Here is a 4,676-nt window from a genome sequence, read left to right as displayed (position 1 = left end):
AGGGATATTTTAATTTTTACAGCAGATATTTTTATTTAGCCTCTTTATTATTTTTTCTACCTATTGGTTGTATTAATACATGTTTTCCAAACATATTCTTTTTCTGCATTAACCATGAACCTTTAAACCTTCATTAGTCATAATGCCTCAGCTCAGTACTTGCTAAATAGAGCTGAAGTAAAGACTGTAAACAACATATAACAAAGACCAGGCTAAGAAAAAAACCACAGTCATATCACCATAATTATATCAGGAGTTATGAAAATGACTACAAAATAAACAATGCTTGAATCTGCTCAAATTTCAGAAATTTTTAAATTTATTTGCCCTTTACAGATATGGAATTATGTTTCTTGCAGCTGCAGTTTAAACCCTTTGCCTGTCTACTTCTTGCTTTTTTTTTTATTTTGATGCTTCTGCAATGGAAGGGAAGAACAGCCCCCATGCTGTTTTAAAGCTCTTTGGTTTATTCAGATTTGCTTAGGAAATGAGAAGCTGAACAGTGTTTCCAGCACACACGATTTACTGTACAAGCAGTCACTCCAGGAGAAGGTTCAGACTTCTGCACTTCCACTGGATTACACCAGAAATGAACTGGCTTCGTCCTAACGTGGCCAGAGCAGGGGAAAATACTTGCTCTGCAGTAACTGCAGCAAGTGCACAGCGTGAGTTTACTTGTGGAAGGGGAGCATGGGTGTATGCGGGAGATGTGCTTTCCCCTTCCAGCCGCTCAAGTGAAAGGAATTCGCTGCCTTATTTAATACCTCTTTGTGCATGTCCACGCTCAGGCATCCACTGTTTACTTATGCCGAGTGTACCGTGTACACAGCCTTCCACTGCCCGGGAAGGAATAACGATCCACTGTTCGAGTCAGCCAAATATTCTTAAAATCCAGTGACGTGCCAGACGGGATTTCTGAACGCCGAAAGTTAGTAGCACTCTGCATGTCGCTGCGCAGATGTGACTGCTCAGAGGAGGGAGCGAGACCCGCGCTGCCAGGGTGCGGGGCTCCAGCACGGAAAAGGGAATTCGGGAAAGATCCTTTGCAGTAGCAGCTCCGGAGGCGAGGGACCGCGAGGAAAAAAACCTCACACGAGCACCTCGCTCCCTGGGAGGCTGCGTATGAGCTAGGAATGATAGGAAACACAAATGCAGGGAGGAATTCCCACAAACGTGTGAGAACGATGGAGAGCTGAAGGACGAGGTACTCTGCAGACGGGGGAAAGACACGTTCCTTCTGCTCGTTCGCTGCTGGTGAGCCCAAAGGTGATGGGGAGATGTTTCCCCGCCGGTGTGGAAGTCACACCGTGACCAGTCACATCGAGGAGGGATGTTGTCATACCGACTTCATTTCTCAGAGCTCGCACAAAGCTCGCGAGTCTTTTGCATGAACATGTTTTTGATCAGCTGGGTTTTCCTTCCGAGGCATCCGTAAAAAATGCTGTGCGCAAGGAAGGGACGTGACACGACAGCACGGGCTGATGCGGGATGAGCAGGAGCCGAGAGCTAAGTGAACCCTGCAGCCAGTCAGCAGTGAAGGAGCAGAGCTGCCAGCAAGGCTTGGCTGGGCTGGGCCAGCATAAAACGAGAGATGCTGCGACCCTTCCTTGCTTATGAAATCACTTCTGGAGAAACGTGTCTCAGCTCCACGTAGAAAACCCACGCAGACAAAAAGACTCAAGCCCTAAAGACAACAGCCACATACAGCACAGTGACTGCAAATTATCCTCGGTCTGCAGAGAAAGGTTTCTGATCTGACTTCAGCCTGCTTCAGTATGTTTTTTGTAAGGCTTGGGTTTTCTTTTCACCCACTAATCAGTAGCCTAAATAAAATGCAGGTTGGCCTTTTTTTGTTTTCTTATGGTCTTGCAATGTCTTTCACCCACATTTCTTAACTACATCTTTCCCTGAACCTAAAAGGAATAGTGTGACCAACTAGCCTCTCCTATTTCTGGATTTGATTTATGCTGGAGTCTGCAAAAGAATGACTCATGGAGTCTGTTTTACATTGGCTGCACAGTCATGTATGAAATCTGTGTTAAACCCGGGTGAGCAGGGAGGGAGGTCCGCACAGCGCTGGATCTCAGCTCTTTTCCATGCCTCTCCTCGGACTTTCTCTGTTCTGTGTCAAAATGTGCTTCACCTCCCCAAACCCCCGTGTCAGAGGTGCGGCAAGGCTAGATCGATTGCAGGTTGTTTTCCGAGCTTTGCTTGGAGGTGCTCTGGCTGGGTTGCTGCAAGACCTTTGTTTCTCTCAGCTGTTATCCATGAAAATTACCATTACACAGCAAACTTAAAGGTCAGCCAGACGGTGCTCTGCGCGGTGTGCTTGCCAGCCGCCCAGGTACGCGTCGCAGCGCCTGGACCCAGCGTGCAGTGACACAGGGAGACGGGAACGCGTCTTTCTGCCGCAGCCGGGCTGCTGCCGGACTCTGCCACGGCATCTCCCCCCGGGTTCGGATGCCTAGCAGTGCTTTCCCCTGAGCTCAGGCAGCGGGAACACGGTGATTCATCGTTCCTGCTAGCCAAGGCCACGAAAGAGCTTACTCATTGGCTAAGGAGGGGGCCAAACTTTGATTAAAAAAAGGGGGGGGGGGAGGATAAGATTTAAAAAACGTTTCAGCCTGGACCCTGCCTGCCGTGCATGTGAAGCATCCGCAGTGCTCGGTGCTTCAGCGGAGCGGTCTGCCTCTCCGTGCCTATTTTCAGACTCGGAGGCAGAATATTCCCACCACCTTTTAGAAAAGCTGCCTCACTCCCTGCAAGCCTCAGCAGCGCTTAGTGAGGGCTACGATTTGCCTCCCTAAATCCCTTAGTTCTTTTGGACATCCCTGGATCGTTCCAAAAATATACTTAAAATATGGCAGTGTCATTTAAAATAATATAAGAGGGAGAATACACGTCTTTTCCCTTCCCTGTAGTCAGGACACTACTAATTCTGTATGGTGGCATTTAGACTGTTTCAAATAAGCTAGCCAGGCAATTGCTGGTTATTTCTCTATTTCCAGAAGTTTAAATGACCTTGTAAACGTGCAGCTGGGCACGGTTCGGAGCCCTGCCGGAGCAGCCTCGGCTGTACCATAATTACATTAAACGGGAACACGAGCCGTTGGATTCCTCCCTCGGCTCGTCCTCCCGCTTCTCCCAGCAAATCTGCCCTTCCTTCCCCAAACCTGGCACAGAGACAGCTGGAGTTCCTGCTCTGCATGACAGACCTTCCCCAGCTGAACGCTGTCTGTTTATCTCAGATTAATTCTCGTCTTGTTTATCTGCAGCAGAATTTAACAAACAAAATCCATCTTTTCATTTTTTCCGGTTGCACTTTGGTGTCCTCGAGGGGTGCAATCCTGAATAACGCCGAATGCTGTCTGCAGCATCCCTGTGTCCTCGGCTCGGCTGCACACCGGTGTCGGAGAGGCTCAGGACCTCCCAGCACTGAGCCTCCAAAGCGGCGCAAGTGCAAACGGCCTTTTGCCGTTCCAGGAGCCCCTGGTGCAGGTTTGACTGCTCGGAAAAGTTCAGAGCAGGGCTTTGCTCACAGCCAAGATCTCCGAGTTCTGCTTGTAGCTTCCCGTTGCTGCTGCACACATATATCGCTTGAAGAGGAAATTAAACTGAAGGATGTTCATGGTAAGGTGTGTATGTCTTGCCACGCAGCCTCTCCTGTGTTCGGCCAGCTTTGGATCTTACCCATCCACACACCTTTTCCTGGTGATGGCTTCTGTCTCTCTAACGCTGGGGCTAGGGCTTGGGATGGCTTCCCGACCTTCTGCCCAAGGGGCAGAGCAGCATCTGCGATTGCGCTGTCACACGGGTATCAGACAGTGGCTGAATAACACCAGTTGTCAAGCTCGCAGGTGCAGCCGGAGCACAAAGGCAGTTCTCAGAGCAGGAGGCTCATCTGAACACCACTGCAGCACTCTCCCTCACTGCAGAAAACCTCCTGCTTCTTCACATCATCTCCAACGGAGTTTGTCTACGTTTCCCTTGGTGCACCCAAATCCTCACCTGGCAAAATCCATCTGCACGCTCTGAAGGAAGACTAGTAGCTAGATGATACCTCAATGGACACCACTCTCTTAGTGTAGTATGATCCTTGTTATGGTAGTTGTAGACACTGGTCAGACTTTTGGCTGGGTCTTTGAACAGCAGAAAGATGATGATGGCATGCCTTGGCTTTTGGCTTCAATTCCTCCTCTTCTAGGACATAGTGTGAGGTTTTTTTCATTCATAAAAAAGAAAGGAAAAGCAATAGGCACACAGCTAAATTTAGAATTTATTCTTGTACCAGGTCTTTTTACAAGCATGCTTTTTAAACTATGGTTTCAGTGAGAAACCTGAGCCCCACTGAGGTCAGAAAGAGTTCTGTTATTCAGACATGTCCCTGCTTCCTCAGTTTTGATTCACCACATTGTTTTATGGGAAATCCTATACTGTACTACGTATGTTCTCTTAGATAGTTTTAATATTTCCTCTGCTAAGATCTCAGACAAAGCCTTGTAATATGATAGATAAGGAGGGCATCCAAAAATACTTCTGAGTGCATTTGGCAGCTAAGCTCCCTGCAAAGTGATTTTTGCTCCACTTTTAGGGAAAGTAATGCCTTGAAACACTGGCAGGATGCTGATGCGCCTGTTCCAAAACCAGGTCTCTGTGTCCTAGCTCTTTAGTGCCAG

Source organism: Dromaius novaehollandiae, chromosome 15 (genome assembly GCF_036370855.1).
Source record: "Dromaius novaehollandiae isolate bDroNov1 chromosome 15, bDroNov1.hap1, whole genome shotgun sequence".
Taxonomy (NCBI): Eukaryota; Metazoa; Chordata; class Aves; order Casuariiformes; family Dromaiidae; genus Dromaius; species Dromaius novaehollandiae.
Note: the sequence above shows the minus strand (reverse complement) of the source record.